The 19,330-nt window shown below is 42.4% G+C and overlaps 1 long non-coding RNA gene across 1 annotated transcript in view; it reads left to right on the top strand.

Annotated features, from left to right (window-relative positions):
- LOC147724083 (uncharacterized) overlaps positions 1 to 19,330 on the top strand; it is a 94,107-nt gene that overhangs the window by 70,442 nt on the left and 4,335 nt on the right. The window contains exon 2 of the long non-coding RNA XR_015310077.1: positions 18,968 to 19,085. This is a non-coding gene — a long non-coding RNA (uncharacterized LOC147724083). The remainder of the gene's footprint in view (positions 1 to 18,967; positions 19,086 to 19,330) is intronic.

The raw sequence follows: 19,330 nt of genomic DNA, 5'->3' as shown, positions 1-19,330 counted from the left end.
CGTGATTTTCTAGCATAGATCTCGATCTCCACATGGAAATCAGTTAAACCCCAGTGGCTCGCTCTGTAGCTCGCTATACATGCGGACCCAGGACCAAAGAACAAGGTGGTCTCTGATTCGTATAAGGGAAACCTAATTTATAACTATACTCTATACAGCCAGAGCCATGACACCACTAACGTTGATGGTTCCTCATAGTTTACTTACCTAATATATAAAAAAAGGGTTGTGGACTCAATTTCCTCCCATCGCGTTCCGCATTAAGTTGGGACTGCTAAAAAACAATGTTAGGTACATTGTTACGATAATGAAGGTGTTACTGCTCGCTTATCATGGAAATTCGTGATAAATATTCTATTGGAGGTATCAAAGGAGTTTACAATATATTAATTAAAAATAAAGATGGAGGGGAACTAACAGGATCTTACAAAATAAAATTCTGTGGTAGCTACTGGAGGAACCACTATGATCATGTATGCTCAGACTGCATGGACTGCGGCCGCCATCTTTGCACTGGTATTAGTTAATCAACTGTGAGAGAGGCGGGCCTGGAGCAAATAAGACATATGGAGTGAAATTGTTATAATTTGAATAAAATTACAGCTAAATTATGGGGCACCTATCCTCTCATAATACGGACAACAAAAGATGATCAAAACAGATTTGAAAGGAGAAGGTGAATGGGAAGATGTTGATATTTCAAGACTATACTACTGTATTGCCTGCTCCCAAGGAATTTCCAGATGTAACCCTTTTGTTGAGGTTTCCAATATAAAAATCCAATATACCTCTTGCATTTTTCTAATCTTGTCTGTGTCTGCTTCTTTCTTTTGGTGGATCCTCTCTAGGATATACCATTGCATGTCTTCGGGTGTATGATCTTTCTCCATGCAGTGATTGACCATCAGGGCCATTGCTTTGTGCGTTCTTATGGCCAACCTATGCTCTGTCAAACGTACATTCATTGCTCTTCCTCTTTGTCCTACATAGCCCTTTCTACAGGGACATATTATAAGATACACTACATTTGTGGTTCGACAATTATTCAGATATTCAGGGGTAATCACTAAATTGTTAAAATGTAAGGTCGATCCTTCAATAACCGAGGCACACGATTTACAATTAGAACATTTATATGTGTCTAGCACTGGCCTCATGGAACTAATGTTCAGTTGTTGAGGGATATTATTTTGGCTCATGCCTGACCGTACAATATGATCTTTAATCAATTTTTTACGTTTGTAGGCAAACATGGGTTTGTTATCCTCTCTTCCCTTGGTGTATTTACATTGAGTATGTGCCAGCTGGCGCATAAGGCCAGTCTGATTCTTTCATTAAGCATGGAGTGCCTGGTTATGAACACCAATCCTGGGTCTGTTTTGTCTTTGGTAGACTCCAGGAGGTATTGGCGGTCATAAAAACGAGCTCTTTTAAAGGAGTCTCATATGATTTTTTTAGGGTAACCCCTAGCTTGAAATTTCAGTTTCATGGTTTCTGCTCTGCTATCATAGTCTGTGATACTGACTCATTGCTTTTGTTTGAACAGTTTCTTATTGAATTCAAAGATGTTTTCACAGAGTACTATTTTCAAACATTCCAGAATAAAAATCGATGGACATTTGATGTTGTACTTTTTTATAAACCAATGGACAACTTTGAGGGCACCCGTGATTGGTATGTTACTGTAGAGGGCCTCGATGTCCATTATTACAAGATGTTGAGCATCAGGACAAAAATTGGTGTTCTCCAGCTTGAAATTTCAGTTTCATGGTTTCTGCTCTGCTATTGTAGTCTGTGATATTAGTGCAATTACGTCTGAGGCGTATAAACTACCCAAACGGTACACTGTTTTTCTGAGTGGTGGGATGAAACTATCATGGTGGAGGAGGGTGTTCCTGGCGGTGGGCTTAACGAATAAGTCCACCACCAGGACACCACTCTCATGCTTGATCAGGACATCCAAATACTCTACCTACTCATTATCAATGTGATGAGTGAACCTGATATTAGGATCACATCAATTTATCCATTGTATGAATTGGTATAGATTTTCAACACAGTCATTACAGATAAAGAAGACATCGTCTATGAACCGTGACCATTTGGTCACTGATTAATAGAACGGTGCTATCTCATTGAAGACAAATCTCTTTTCAAACTGGGACATATAGATATTTGCGACTGTGGGGGCACAAGATTCCCCCATACTGACTCCTTGCAGTTTCTTATTGAATTCAAAGATGTTTTCGCAGAGTATTATTTTCAAACATTTCAGAATAAAAATCAATGGTCATTTGATGTTGTACTTTTTTGTAAACCAATGGACAGCTTTGAGGGCACCCTTGATTGGTATGTTACTGTAGAGGGCCTCGATGTCCATTGTTACAAGATGTTGAGTATCAGGACAAAAATTGGTATCTTGTACAAAGGCAGGGGTGCGAGACACATGCGGACAGAGGATGGCGTCGATGTATTTAGCTAAAGGTTCAGTGGCTGAGCCTATTGTTGTCGCTATTGGCCTAAGAGGAGGATTTTCTGTGCTGTTATGAACCTTCGGTATACCATATATACTAGCTAATCGTGGGTTTTCTACATTTAGATAGCGCCATTCCTTTTCACAAATCTCTCCCTCTCTTAAGTGCTTTATCTGTCAATTTCTGAATCTTTTGGACTGTCAGGGAGGTGAGATCTTTACTAATTGGTGTGTAGAAATGCCATCTTAGTCACATAAATGACTGTGTCATAGACGATAATACCTCCGCCTTTATCGCATGCCTTGATGGTTATATCTTTATTTTTTTTATTTGTTGCAAGGCTTTGTATTCCTCTTTATTCAGGATGAATGGAGTTTTAGGGACATGTGATGTGATGTTTACAAATTTGTTGAATATAATCTGCTCAAAGATGGCTACTTGTGGTGGAAGTTGATCTGCCATGGGGGTGAATGTGGATTTAGGTTTTAAACCCAATAGATTTGTATCATCGGTAATACCCACTTGAGATGCCACGCAATATTCAATTAAAATCATGTACCTTCCCTGTTAATCTGTGATAACTCTGTCTATTTTGATTTATACTCCCTTCTTAATCATGATCAGCACCCCTCTTGAGTAGGAAGAGTATGACAATGATATGTTTGCTTCTTCTAACCTTTCCCTACCCCTTTGTTGGAGTACATATTTAAGTGCATTTCCTGCAATATTTTCCTAAAATAGTTTAGTTCACTTACATTCTACGTTATCCATTTTAGTGACGTACTTCGTCTTTGATTACTTATTTTTCCGTTTAGAGTGTAGGTACATGTGTGTGCATAACTCATTGTCGATGTGTGCTTGCCTGTTTTGTAATTCAGAAATGTGGTGACATACTTCTAAAAGGAGAAACAATCCCCCCACTCACTCCTGCATCCCTAACATGCTGGAGGACTCCCAGCTTAACAAATTAACATTCGTCCCTACTTCAAAGAGTGTAATTTTTTAAGCTATTCATTAATTGGTATACAACAGTTTGGGGCTTGCCCACTGTGGGGCACACCAGAGTCCCATCTCATGCCCCTTCTTGGAGAGAGTCGGGCCATGAGCGGATGTTCTGCATAATGAGCCAGTAGGCTTTCGCTTAGTGTGTGTCTAATAGTTCGTTGAGGCTCATCTGTTTTGTTTCACCAGCATATCTTTTATCCTTCTCTCATTTTTATTGTATTGACAGTTGTGTGTCTTTCGCCAATCCTCATCTGCGTTTTGTCTTTTTTGTTTATTGCCAGTAAGTAGCATATCTGCATGTTCCATGGCAGATTTTGGCGTGTGGAAAACTTTTTCTTTACCTTTATGCATTATTTTTAATCGAGCTGGGTAGAGTACTGCATAAGAGATTTCTGCTTTTTACCAACGTTCTTTAACTTGCTTTTTCGAGCTGTTTGCACCGCCATTGTAAAATCAGGGAAGAAGAGCAGTGTGTCCCCTTGATAGTTGATATCTCTTTTTTCTATGGCTAGCCATATTATTGAATCTCTATCCCTGTAATTTAAAAGTCTGGCAACAATTGGGCATCGTTGTGCCCCAAGAGGTGGTTGGGGTACCACTGAGCGGTGTGCTCTTTCTCCAATCATTATAGGGCATAATGATTCTGCTCCAAAGATATCCTTCAACAATCGTGCAATAAAGCTCTCCATGTGTCCAGTTTTGGTCGATTTGGCACCCCTACTAATCAAATATTGTTGTGCCTTGATCACGCTTCTAACGCCTCATTTTTTACTTGTTTGACAGCCATCACCTTTTTCATGTTCAGGTTCTTGTGATTCAGCTCTTGCTTGGTGTCTTCTGTAGCCGATGTCCTTTTTACCATTTCATTCATTATGCTTGTTTGTTGCCTTATTTTGGTAGTTAGGTGGTCCATTCGCAGGTTTAGATGATTGCTGTTTCCCTGTCGCTCTTGTGAACCTTCTCGGTTCACACGTTAGTTTGGCCTGGACGTTTTCTGCTTTCCCTATTTGAGTTCTATGGACGTTGGTGGACTTGTTCCTCTTTGTTTTGGGGTATGGAGGACGCATTGGCATTCTTGCTGTGTGTTTCCACATATGTCCCTGTGTGTGTGTGTGTGTGTACCAGTGACCAGCCACATGTGGTTACCACAATTTGGTTTTTTTGTTATCTTCGGTCGGCAGATTTTAGTGGCCTCACCACCTCTCCATTTCTTGGTGCCACGTGGCTACCAAGCTGATGCTATGGTGTCTCTACTTCTGTATGCTGTCCCTCTATCTGGCTCTGCTGTTAAATTTTTCGGATCTGCCTGATTTACTGCATTTATGCTGCTTACTTTATGGTATGCTCTTTGTAATTCCTAGTTTTCAAGATTTGTTGCCTTAACCGTCACTGCGCTTGGCCTTCAGTTTCTCCTGTGTTTGCATTTATCAGCAGGGTAGCTCTTAGACCTGTGTCCTACACCTGTCACTGAGTCTGCAGCTCCCACCTCCCTGGATGTGCACAGGATTGCTTCTTAGATTTGCTGATGTTCTCCGCTTTCGTCTACGTTACGTGGTGCCTTTATTTCTGTCTAGCTTCTCGGCGATTATGCTGGGGGATTTTGTGGCCCCCGTTTCCTCCTTACCTTTTAATTCCTGCTCTCTATTCTCTCAGAAGCATAGGCGTGTGTTCTCCCGTCAGAGCGACCTTTCTCCGCCTGCGCCGTTCTTTTAATGGTGTGTGTAAGCGGGTCTCCCAGTGTGACCCTTTCGTCCAGCGCTGTCTTCAGTTTCAAATGGGGGTATGGATCCGGAGCTGACTTGCAGGTTATGCGGGCACTTTCCTAGCCCACGGTATTAGTCTCTGGATCTTTGCTTGCTCAACTACATTGTTCTCAGTTGCTGGCCAGCTCGTGTTCGGTGCTCACTTGAGCGAGGCCGTCATTTGGCCTGACCTCACCTTTCGCACTTCTTAATGACAATATTTTGCGTGATTGCTTTTTGGGGATCTCAAGCTCGATCAGGCCCCCCTTTGGTCTGACTGTGTTGCTCAGTGTTTTAGAGGGTTTACACAGGATGATGTCAGGATTTTATTGGATTGTGAGCTCACGGGCAGCCGAGCTGCACTATAGTGCGGCCATCTTGCCGTGGGCTCTCTATCACCCCCATGTCTAACTTTACTACTCGTAAGTTCCTTTTGTGAATACCAAAATTATTAAAGTTAGACTTTCATCTCAGTTCACATTTGTGAATCAGGCCCTGTGAGTGAAAGTGAAAGAAACTTTGCATTTCCTGGTTTGTAGCATGGCTGAGCCATTACATACTTGGCTGTGTCACGTTTTTCTGCTATAGTGTCCCCTTTCCTACTAGAACATCACGTTTCCTAGTAGAGCTTCACTTTTCCTACTAGAGTGTCAAGTTTACTACTAAGGTATCACTTTTCCTACTAGACCATCATGTTTCCTACTAAAGCATCACATTTCTTACTAAAGTGACACATTTCTGACTGAAGCAGCTGTTTGCTACTAAAGCCTCACCTTTCTAATTAAAGCGTCACCTTTCCTATGCAAGCTTCACCTTTACTACTCAAGCGTCTTGTTTTCAAAAGCATCACCTTTCCTACTTGTGTGCCACCTTTCCGACTAAAGTGTCACCTTTTCTACTTCAGCATCACCTTTACTACCTAAGTGTATTTGCTAAAGGATCACCATTCCTATTTGAGCTTCACCTTTCTGACTAAAGCTCCAACTTTCCTACTCAAGCGTCAACTTTACTACTCAAGCGTTTCGTTTCTTAAAGGGTCACCTCTCCTACTTGAGAGCCATCATTCTGACTAAAGCATCACCTTTATGACTAAAAGTCGTTTTTGACTGACGCCTCGCTAGTGAAATGGGCAATGCATCTCTTTTTATTGATGCAACTAGCCTATTGCCAGTGGTACCGTGTATAGAGTTTTGCAATGCAGGTAAACACTCACAGGGATCACTTTTACTGCTTAAGCATTTTTGGCCGACATGCTTGAAGGCTTGAGATGTGTCACGTTTCTATATTAACTGTGCACATATGTTAGACTTATTACATTCATGGTCAGTACACAGTTTCACCTAGTATTTCTGTATATGTGCATTTGATAGATGTGCAACATAGGCCCATGTTGGTCAACAGGAATGATGACATGATTGTAAACTGTTGAGGCCTACTTCTAGTTGGCAAGATGTGGGTGTGTGGCTGTTGACTGGGACTGCGACATGTACACAACGACCAAGATTAGATCCATACATTTATTTGCTGGTTGAACTTTCTTGATATAGTAGTTATAGCTCTATCACTGTTCATGTGAAGAACTTTTGCACAATGTGAGTGTGTCACCTATTGCCAGCCACCGAGTTTCATCTCCACCATCCTTCTCCTCCATTGGGCCATCCTGTTGCTGGTCCCCATTTCACAAGACATTTGTCCGGATACATATATTGCGTAGGATGGGTCAGACAAGTAATTATCTTGAACACCATTGGGGGTAAGTGCAGCAAACTCCCCCTTAAATGTCAAGACATCGGAACCTGGCCTTGAGCAGACCAAAGGTGAGCTCGACAATATTGTGGGACTTCCAGAGATGCCTAGCTGTAGTTCCTGTCCGGCTGGGTCTAGGGGTGTGCACATGGAGTCAAGTGCCATGGGTGGTGACCATATCCTTGGTCAGCTGAAATAGGGAAAGATAGGTCAATTGTTAATGTTTGGGTCACTGTTACAGCTACATTCTGGTCCATGTTTTCAATTTCTAAAGTTTTTTCACAATAGCTATTACTCATGGAGATGTCTAAAGGTATACACATGTCTACTCCATTACTCCCCCAATTGATTACGGAGTACTGACATTGCCGCTGATGTGTTAACAATTTTGATGCATTAGTGGAGCAAGCTCCTTGTAAAAATAAGCACCTTAGTGTCAGCATGCTTGAAGTACCCCTCCCAATAATTGAATCACACTGACCACTGAGCAATATCTCTAGCTCCATTTCCTGACAAATTGAGACAGAGTGGTCCTACTACTAGATTTGCTAGTTTCAGCTGATCAAACTAATTCTGATATTATGTGCTCCATTCTATCAAAGTGAGTTGCCCATTATTATGAAAAAGTACAAATACTCATGTATGGCTCCACTCTTTCTAAATGTATTTAATTATATTGCCTTTCCGCATTGTCTTCGCTCTAAAACGGTATTCTTAAATGTTCAACATAGTGTTACATTTGATGGCAATATGACATTGAAACCTAATTAACAGCATTATGACGCTGATGAAATCACACTTACTACTTTTCAAGAATATTAGTTAGATTCTACACCAGTAATGAGCAAGGTGAATTGATGGGGGCAGGTCATGTGAGAAACGAGCCTCTAAGGAAAGGCCACCAGGAGTACCAAATACAACATTTTTAAAAGACCTTCCTTATCAGTGGATTGGTCAACAGCTCCAGTAACTGCAACATACAGTATTTCATGGACAAGCAGTGGCAATAGAGGTGCATGACAATGAGGGCGGTGTTGATTGGAATTGTCATAAAGTAAATATAGTGTTGGCTATACCCAAGGAGATGGCAATAGGATCTAACCATGCCATTATAAAGTACAAATAAAAAGATTCAGGAAATGTCGATAAAAATGCTACAAAATAATTCCTTACAGAATTAAGAGAACCCCAGCTGCACAGTGTATGAGTTGCTTATAAGGGTACTGAAACATTGAACCTTGCAGAACTTGAGTCTTAACCCCTTCGATGCTCATGACGGAACGGTTCCATCATGATCATCGGTCGAGCTGTGCTCATGACGTAACCGTTCCGTCATGACCACACACATTTTCATTAGGGCCCAGTAAATCTGCACCGCACGGATGAGGTTAAATGGTTAATAAAGTTGAAGAGCTAAGTTCATGATATAAACAAGCAGTAAGATGTGCCAAGTGATGTATAACATCAGTGGTTCCTTCTTTTGGGCATAGGAACTTAAGCCTGCATGCTGCGAGAGCAGGAGCTGCTGCAAACAAAGAAATCCAAATGGTAATGGTCATTACCATTTTCAAAAGTGAAGGGCACTTCAAGTGTGAGGGTGGGGTGGGGCCATTGAGAGGTGACTTACAGTTGCCTAAAGTGTAAAGTGCACATGTCAGATTGGCTGGCTGTATTGCGACTGCCAGCCTGACATGCACACTTTAGACCACAGCAATTCAAGCTCTATAACAGCTGGGTCGACAGTAGACAGAGCCTTTTACTTTCTAGAAGAGCGCTGCCTTGTTCTGCTCCGACCAATTATAGTGCTTCTCTTATGCTCGAAAACGCCATGAGAGCAACTCCAGGATTGGTTACTCTCTTCACTAAGTTCTGTCACCTCCCTCCATTCTTGGAACAGTAAACAGTGCCTTCTCCCGTGCGACGCATCTCTGGGACGGGAGATACTTAATGCATGTCTGAGATTATGATAAAGGCGGGGATAGGTGCCTGGAAACTTTCTCATAAAGCTCTTGGACTCCCAAATGTCACTAATACCCTCAACCCCTCCGGGTTCTGCACACAGAAACCAACATTGGTAAGTTTTTTAAGTACTCTTGTGATCACATGGACGTGTCTGATTTTTTTCCTTTATTTAAGCAATGTAAATTTTTAAATCTATCAATGAAACTGATTTCAGGCCTATACAGTTGTTCCCACCATTAGCCGTGAGCCCCAAGACCTGCTGCTGTTGATTAGCCCAACCTCTTTTAAATGTCATCCTCAGCCAGCAAGACTTTGCCTGCACTACCAGTGCTGACTCTGCGGCCGGCAGAGCGAGGAGTGGCCGGAACTACTGTGGAAGACGCAGGAGCACCATAACAGCAAGGGAGGCAACCCACAGTGCCAGAGCCTGCCTTACCAAGCCAACCTTTGCCTGCACTACCAGTGCTGACTCTGCCACCAGCTGAGGGGCCTGCAAATACAGAGGAAGGCACAGGATCACCATAAAAGCACTGGAGGTGCCCCGCAGCCAAGGGCAGGCCCGTCTGCATCCATCAGCGGCAGGAGGAGGCAGGGCTGGGCCAAACCTCTTTGCTTTGTGCCCTGAGAAGACTTTTCCTGCTATCCTGGTTCATCATGAGGAGCAAGACGTCAGCTCTGTAAGTTTGACTCTCTAAGTGTTTCAGCCCTAGGTAGGATCTAAATGCCCTATTTTTTTATATGAGCTACTTTGGTATCAAGTAGAGGTACACAATACAGGAATGGGGAAAAGGAAATACCCAAGCACTGCACTAGCAAGGTCCCCACCAATTTTAGGCAGTCTATATTGAACTGTATAACAGGGGCAAAGGGGGCCATTGCGAAACAAATTCTAAGAGTGGAAGAAACCCTAACTATCTGTTCTGAGAATGTCTCTGAACCCACAACTTCTCGCTCATTGTCCCCAAATGCAGCTCATAGGATATGCAGACTGAGGGAACTGGTTCTTTGAACAGTAAAGACAGCAATGAGACTGTGCTCAATTTTTTTTTCACCGGGTACTTCGAACACCCATCCTCCACCCATAGGACCAAAGATTCCAAGGAACTGCCAAGACGATCCCATTATGGTTCCTCCTGATGGAGAAAACAAGGCTAAAAAGAGGATTTTTGTGCAGAAGTCAGCAGCAACCACAAAACACCCGAGAACTGTTAGAACTGGCAACAAATCAATACCTGCTGCACCCTTGGACTGTACTTCTCTGGTGATATCTATCCATACCCTAACTTACCTCATTAAGACTTCTGTTTGCAATCTATCAGATCGACTGAAAGCTATTGAATGTGCTGTGTTGATGTGTGTGTAGAACGTTTAAGCCCTGTAAAACCCCATTATGGGGCAAACGATCATGTTAATGTTAATATTGATGGTATAATCCCTAGACCGTCAGTAACTCACCAGCTACTACACTGTGTTAAAGGGAACTCAGGGTTACCTATACGACCAGCATCAAACCGACAGCCCCAGCCTCACTTACTGCAAGCCAATGGGGCACACAGGTACAAGAATGAAGTGACACCACTAGTTCCCCTGTCCAACATCAGTTTGGGGGATCTGATTCTACCTAGTCTACTCACCCTACTCATCCTTTTCCTGTTACTAGAGCTCCCCCCTGAGGTTCTGTAAATTACGAATTTGTTTGTGCTCAGCCTCCATTTTGTAGACGTTGCCATTTTGTGTTGCCCTCATTCAGGCAGCACGGCGAGCGCGATGTTTCCGTTGTTTCTGCATTTGCGTGTCAGGTGGCTTCCTTTCCTATGTTTACTAACAAGTGTCAGGGTATGGCCGAGTACACTAATTCCCTACTGAGCTGATTAATCCCCGTCCAGACTATTTGTTGGTTCACACCATTCTTTCCTTTAAGTTATCTTATCGTTGTCCTTCGCTACACGTCTCGTGCATTCTCCTGTTTCACGACTGTCCTTCTAAAACCAGCTGTGTTTTCTCTACTCGTAAACTGAATTGTGTGGATTCATTTCCAATTTGCTTAAGGGGTCTACTGATAAACATGAACCAGGAACTTGAGTTGCTTGGGACTTAAAGCATTGTTTGTAACGTTTGCCTATGTCTCGTGTTCTTGTGTGATTGCATTTTACATTGTATTATAGCGTATATAAACCTGTATGCCACGGAGTAAAGTGGCATTCTCTTTTGAACCTCGTTATACCAACGACTTCTAAGACCACTGTGTTAGTTGAAGCTAATAAATACAATCTTCTACGCCAGACGAAGAGTCCGTGTCTCTGTACTTGACAAGGCAGGTGAATCCCGGGGATTTCAGGCGTATCCTGCGCCGCCGGGCCTTAAGGCTACGGTTCTCCACCCCCCACAGCTACCCTGTATGTGACCATTTTGGCCAATGTCCTGACCCTAGGTGTATCTCTACAAGAAACAAGGGACTCGTTGAGGAACAAATCTCTCGTCTGGTTAAACTGGGATGGGTGGAGTACTTTTTGAGGATTTTAAGATGGCGAGACAGGTGGGGTGGGTTGATAGGAGCCCCAAAGAGCTACAGGGTGATTGTGTGGTGCTGTCTTTCAAAACTCCAGCACTAGTTAGCACGATACTGGGAAGGGCAAACTCAGTGCATATACATCCAAATCACATTTCAGTTTTACCGCTGTTTTTTTTGTAGGTCTCCTTCACAACTGTCCAGACAGTTGAATTCTGCGACACAGCGACCACCAGTTTTAAACTTGATTACGTCATGTCCTTCGCTGTATCCCATTGAAATATCCAATAGGTATGATTGCCTCTTTGTCTTACTGGGGTAGATTGACTTCAGGCCGATTTAGTCAGAGGAACATATTTGTATAACCTTGCCTATTCTACCTCAATCCCTGCTAATATCTTACAGACAGCGGGAGACAAAGTGGTTGTCCAACGATCTATGGAGCAGGTTATGTTGAGTGATGTGACAAATTTGGATTGTATAACTACTGACTTAAGCACCATTTCTATTTTAAGTTGGAAAGTAGCAGGGCTAAGAAGCAAGATCAGTCTACCTGATTGGTTAGATGTTGTGACTAGTTTTGAAATTATCTGTTTACAGTAAACATGGGTTGTGGAACCAGTCATTTGAATGGTTACAAAACCTTTAACTTATCAGCTGTTCCAAGGAGACATGGCAGACCAAAGGGGGGTATCTGCATCTCTGTCTCAAAAATATTAACATCTTCTACTGTAAATGTAAAATTCCCTAACAACTTTTACCGTATTGTCTCCGTTGAATTCCTAGGCTCCCCACATTTGGTCCTAGTCAACTTCTACAACAATGATTGTGATTCAAATATACCCTTCATTTTGGACCAAATTATTATTGATCTAGAATCTCTAACTATTAAAGGGAATGGAGATGAATTATTGATGTGGGGTGGAGATTTTAATATCCAACTGTGTAAAATGTAATCGATTAAGATCTGTAGTTTTACCACAACGACAAATGATTGTTACCCATTTTTCACACACTGAATATAGTGCGAAACTTAATGAGCCTATTTTTAAATATGACCTGGGCTTCAGTAACAAATTCAGCAACAGACCAGTTGAAGTACCTTGTACTTTTGATGGTAGCATGGGTAAAAGCGTTACCAATTTCATGGTTTTTCCCAACTGTTACTTAGCTTTAGTTATTGATTTCACAATCCTTGATTTGGCAATGAGTGACCATTTTTCCCAATGCCTAACGCTGAACTGCGGCTGCATAGAGGAACATGGGTTCGTCATCACACTAGGGGGTCCATTCCGATTCGGGAAAAAACGCTTTGAATAGCAGTTTGGAGCTTTTTTCCCGTACAAATCGTACCATGCAACGTCCCTCGTATGTACGACGAAGTACGATTCGTACCAGGAACTGAACTCCGAACGAATCGTACAGAGAATGTACGAATCAAATCCCCGTATGAATCTCCATCGGAACCCGCTGTACGCAACATCTGTATGGTTTGCAGCTGGTTTTTCTGACCCAGCAAGTACAATACATGTCGGGTACACACCGTACGATCCTTTTTCTACGGGAGCTGAAAACAGCTCTAAAAGCAGAGTTTGCCTCGAAACAGGTACGGAACGCCCCCCCCACCCCCGGGTACGGTGCATACACCCCATTATCGCAGGGGTACGCACCGTACCCCTGCGATCATGGGGTGTTCTAACCGTGCGGTGTGTATGTGATTGTGTGCTTTTCCGTACAAATCGCCCTTACCTGACTTGGACCATACGAATCGCGTCCTCATACCCCTGTCCGGATCGTGCTCTTTGGGTCGTACAGCATGTTTACGATTAGTATGGAGAGGGCTCCAGATACGAATCGTACTGACGTTTTTTTTCCAGGATCAGAATCGACCCCCAGGTCTATGAAGAAAATAGATCTGTCCCACATGAATGTCTTTACCCTATGGTGGTCTATGGTCGAACCAAACGGTTTCCTAGAACATCTAATTCAGCAGCAAAGAAGGGCCTTAGATGTATGTATGGATGATTCAATTATGGAGTCATTTGGTCTTATCACTGAGTCAAAAAAAGTGGGCCTAACATCCAAACAGAAGTGAGGTCCAGTAAATAGGATTCCTGGTTCGATCATGTATGCACAGAGGCACATAAAAGTTTTAAAAAAAGCTTTGAAGTGTACTCCTAGGAATTAATTGGAGATCCAGCATAGGAGATGGCTGTACAGGCGAGCCTTATAAAATCGTAAAAGAAGTCTGAAAGCTGAGGCATGGAAAAAAGTGTATGATGCCAGCAGTAATAACTATACTACCACATTCTGGCGTGTGGTAAACTCACCCTTCTGTAGTGAGGATAATAAGCCTAAATTAGAGACTACAGTGAATCGATAGGACTGGGCAGCGTACTTCTCAAAGCTCTATGCCAACTCTACAAAGTGTGGAAGCAGTAACTCTACATCAGCCCTGTTGGTGGGCACTTCATTCCCAACTATCCCATATGTCTAACCTTAATTTTACTCTGGAGGAGGTCTTTCTGGCTTTAGACTCAAGCAATGGAGGTGAAGCACTAGGATTTGACAGGATTCTCATCAATTTTTTTAAGGCTAACATTGAGCTTTGGGACCCCCTCTTGACCCTTGTTTTTAGATAATGCCAAAGTGTTGGGTTTCTATTTTCATGGTCTGAGTCCCACATTGTACCAATTTTAAAAAAGGAGATTACAACTGCCCTGCTCATTATAGACCCATTTCCCTGCTAGATTCTCTAGTTAAGGTTGTGGGTCATATAATTTTAAGTAGATTGCAAAGCTGGATGGACTGTAACAATATTATCTCTAACCTACTGTATGGTATCCGAAATTGGGACCACAGATCAAGCCATCAATTTTAAATTGTTTCTAGGCATGTATGTTCATATTAAAAGAGGCAATTTAATTTTGGTTTTCATCGACTTGTCGACTGCTTTTGATAAGCTCTGGTCCGTTATGACCTCAATGGGTATAGACTAAACCATTGTCAACTTCTAAAGATATTTATATTCTACAAGCTGAGCTAGGGTTCGCTTTGGTTTAAGGGGCAAATGTAGACGTTCCTTAAGTATTGAAAAAGGGGTTTGCCAAGGATGTTTGCTCGTCCCCTTTTTATTTAATTTGTACATTAAGGATTTAGGTAACAGATTTGCAAATGCATGTATGGACTTCCCACACATTAAGCAATGCCCAGTACCCGTCCTAGTTTATGCGGACGATGTAGTACTTATAGCACATACTCCATTAGCTCTGCAGCATCTCCTGGATAGTTTTGTGCATTTTATGGAGAATCTGGGTTTGTGATTTAACAATAGTTAAACGTTCGTTATGAAAGTTGGCAGAAGTTCTAATAAGATGCACAATATTTTTATAGGGAAAGATATTATTCCACTAACTCCCACTTTTTTTTTTCCTGGGCATTTTAGTCAATTGTGAGGGGAGTTGCAAAAGTGCAATTAACTCAAGAAGGCTGCAATTTGTAAGATCTGTTGCGGTCTTGTGTAACTTTGCAAGAAAATTGTGTTGTAAACAGCCAATGGAAATGCTAACTATTTATAATGCAAAATGTAGAACCATTGGTACTTACAGCGCTGAGCTGTGGGGGCATGTTAATGTAGAACCTCTGAAGGTGGTGGAAAATGCATATAAAAATCTTTTGACACTTCCTTCTAGTTGTTCAAATTGTGTATACCACTCTGAAGTGGGTGCAACCCACTTAGCAGATCTGATAAGGTTACAGACAGTTTTTCTCTGGCACAAGATCTGGACTTCAGAGTACATGGAATTTAATCGGGCCTCAGTCAAGGACTGCTGTGACTCTGTACTTTATGTTAGATATTAACCATCTGGAATAACAACCGGAAACCCTGAATAGTATTACGAGGTAAGCACTTAAAACAGAGGGGCATATTATCAAGGGCTTTAAAAGCCAAGAAAGCGGAGATAAAATTATCTCCCTATTACCTAGGTTTCGCTAACACCAGTTAGCGACAGCTAGTAGAAGATAGCGACCATCTTGGGCCCCGCTTTGTCATGTCGGAAAAATTTATCACTAATGACATGCAAAGTGGGCATGACAAGATGTCAGCGACTGGAAACAGTCGCTAACATCGCTATCTCCAATTACCAGCTTTTGGAGATATTCACGCTAAGCGCGAATATCTCCAAAAGCTAACACCTGCCCAGGAGCAGTTCTTAGCCATGTTATCCAATGGGAGACAGATAACATGGCTAAAAGCATTAGCTCGGTAATGCCTGAATATCGCTGATTTTTCAGCGATATTCATGCATTACTGCCGATTTTTATCGCATTTGCGATAAACCTTGGTAATACCAAGGCTTATCTGCGATAAAAATCGCCGCAGCTCTACGATAAATGTTTCTCGCTAACCAAGCAATAGCTATAATTATCGCTATTGCTTGGTAATATGCCCCAGAGTGTCTACATTTTTGGGAGGAATTGAGATTAACAGTGGAATTAGAGATACCAACTGTTCAACATATTCAAATGGTCTTGACTACATTCTCAATGCAGCCACATCTTTTTAATGTTCTTAAAGCACAACATAGATTCGTTTTAATGCATTTTAGATTTGACATATTTCCCTGTTTGATGACTTTTCTAATTATTGTCAACAACTGGTCTAGGGAATTAATGCATTGTCCATGTGACAATTTGTCTAAACAATCAACATTTCACATCTTGTTCTTTTGTATATAGATCTGAGGAGATCCTTTATTGAACCTCTGATGAAATCTTTAAGTTTTAAACAATGTAGGCAAGCGTTTATATATTTGCAATTGCTCCCTAATCTGTTTATATGTGTTGTTTCAGCAGGATTTCTCAGGGCTGTATCAACTAGAAGAAAATCATTACTTATGTTTGCTAAATTGTGTATGTTTTTTAACATTACTGTTTCTTGATTTTATACATAGTGCTGTTTACATGCATTATTTTATGATACATTTTATGAATCGAATAAAGTTGAATTGTTTTGAATTGATGTCACTAGCCACCACAAATGTGTAATAAAGCACGTTCACAAATATAAATCACTATGCAGCATGTTTTCAAAGATTGTAATAGCAGACCAAAAGAAGTCGGACAAATGGCATCTTGACTAAAGTCCTCGAGGAAAGTTCAATCTGAAATGAAAAGTGGTTATTGAGGTTGGGAATTAAGAAACTCTTATGAAAGCACATATTAATAGGAGAGTGTGGGGGGGCGTGGCTTGGCGCCCGTGGGTAATGGCGGCGCCTGAGTGAGGCTCTGCCACGGATCCGGGAGATTCGTCGCTCAAACTCCTCGGTTTCTGAATTGGAGGCTATGGTCAGCCGTCGGAACGTTCCTGCGATGCCTTGAAACCCCTGAGGCATTTTCATCTTCAATGGAGACGGTGAAAATTGTTGTTCTACTTCTGAGGACGCTCTGCTGCTTGCGGTCGCCATTTTGCATGACCTGATGCGATGCGCTCCTCCCGTGAGGACGAACGCGTTTTGCCTATCCTTCTTTGCTGGTGGCTTAATGGAACTCGTACAACCTCTGCATCTCCTGGGATGCCTGGAAACCACTGAAGTGGAGACGCCTTGCAAGTGAGTGCACCGCTTTAAGCCTAACCCAGTCCAGCGCTGCCGCCATTTTGTACAACCCGGCGCATTGTGCTTTTAATGCCGGCATGCTCTCTGCAATTCCCCGCGGCTTTTGGCCCTACCTAGGCCTTCATAATGCCTCACAAAATGCTTCATCCTGCGGGAATTAACTATCGCTTGCCATTGTTTTGATGCAGTGTGGAGGCGGCAGACTGCTTGTCGTTTCTCTATTGAATCGCGCATTTTCATGACAGTTGCTTGAAAACTGAAAGGACTTTTTCTTTTACCTGGGGTATTTCCTTGATCGCCTCTCAACTGGATGGCACTTGTGTTTGCCTATTCACCATTTGCATGCAGGCTTGATTTCTTCGATGATCCTTTCTGCTCCTGCTGGTTTCTTTCGCGCCTTTAATGGTTATGCAATGCATTTATCCTGGGAGCCCTGCCAGTATGCTTTCTGCTTCGCTGGTTCAGAAGTCTTCCTTGTGTAACCTATGCTATGTCTGCAAGTTCTCCCTGCACGCATTTGTGGCCTGGCTGCTTCCTTACTTCATCAGTTGTGCTTGCTATCCTCTATGTTCATTACCTTTGTACATGTACATTATGGTCAGCATCTAGCACTGGACCTCTCTTCAAGTGTCTCTTTTCACCATCAAATTTGCCTCCCCTTTTTTCTCTTCAGAATTCTTTTTCATTATCCCCACATTTGCCGGTGACTTTATTCTTCTCCTCACGTTGTAACAGTACGCTTTATACACGTTCTTCTCCAGCTGCTTTTTATGGGACGACTTAAATCTATGTTGCGCCTCCCTTCCAAAGCACCTACAAATGTGGCTTTTGTGAAAAATTCTAAAGTCTTCTCCGCTTTCTCTCAATTAGAAGACTCCCTTGCCTCGTCTGGCTCGGAGGCAGCCATGGATTCTTCTCAACCAGCATCAGGGAAAAACACCATGAAAAGACTAAAAAAGGATCCCCCTTCACCGGCCAAGCAATCAACACCCGTCTCTATGGAACTTTTGCTGGAAGAGATACGATCGTTTCGTCCTTTTCTTGAGGAAATCGGGACACTTCGCCCTTACATGGAGGAAACAAAAGCTAAACTTCAAGTTCTAACAGACAATTGGTCACAAATCGAGACAAGGGTTTCCTCTGTTGAACATTCTGTCGTCTCTTTTCAGGAAACTCAAACCACAGTTTCGCATTTGTCCTCACAGGTGGGTGCTCTTCAGAAGCAGGTGGAGGAGTTAGAAAACAGAGGCAGGCGGAATAACCTTCGCATTTACGGCTTAGTGGAAGGTCTTGAAGGCTCCGACCCGCCTGCTTTCTTCAAAACGTTTCTCCCCAAGTTGCTCCACCTACCAGAAGGGACGTCTCTCAACATTCAGCGTGCTCATCGCCTTGGCTGTCTACCGACGTCTATGTCCTCCTCACAACGACCAAGAGGCGTCATTCTCTATTTCCTGGAGTACACTGATCTCTTGAAGGTTCTGGCAGCTGCCAAGGCTATTTCCAAATAGGCATGGTCTGGCTCTCCTTTGTTCTTCGCTCAGGATTATGCCAAAGCAACTGCCAATCGTAGGAAGGCTTTCCTGGGTATGAGAGAGGTCCTCGGTTTCATGGGTGCTCGTTATGGCCTGTATCATCCTTGTTTGTTTAAAGTCACCTACAACAACAAGACGACTACCTATGAAGATCCAGTGAGATTGCAAGATTGCAAAGTTTCATTAATGCACATCAGACATCTGCTATGGACGCCTCTGGACCTTCCTTGTCTTGTCCTGGCAGGTTCTCCCTTCTGGCGTTTTTCACTTGTTTGAATGTTTCCTCTCTTGCGATGCATTGTTGTTGTTTTTTTCATGGTCTTTTTATTGACCAATGTTCGTAATCCATTATTGTTTTTTCCCTTCTTTGTTTCCACAGGAACCCTTCTTTGTCTGATGATGTCTTCCCGGTTCCCTGCCCAGCTGATCTCGGTTGTGTTGCCTTACCTACATGGCCCCTTCCCCCCTATACTTCTTCTCGTCTTCCTCTTTTGTAGGTATGTTTCCCTCTTGTTTTCTGTTCCTCTTTTGTTTTTCGTTCTTGTCTTCTTCCCTTCCCCCTTGTTTCGATATCCTTATTTGTATAATGATGATGATTTTCTTTTTTCAGGTTGTATTTCTTTTTCTTTCATTTTTGCAAATCCCTTTTTTCTTTTTCCTCTCTTCTTCTATATTGCTTTTCTTTCTTCTACTTCTTACTTCTAAATCTTGGGTCTTTCTCTTATTATTACATATATCTTCA

The sequence above is a fragment of the Lissotriton vulgaris genome, chromosome 4_1 (genome assembly GCF_964263255.1).
Source record: "Lissotriton vulgaris chromosome 4_1, aLisVul1.2, whole genome shotgun sequence".
Lineage (NCBI taxonomy): Eukaryota > Metazoa > Chordata > Amphibia > Caudata > Salamandridae > Lissotriton > Lissotriton vulgaris.
Note: the sequence above shows the minus strand (reverse complement) of the source record. Positions and strands in the feature narration are given on the sequence as shown.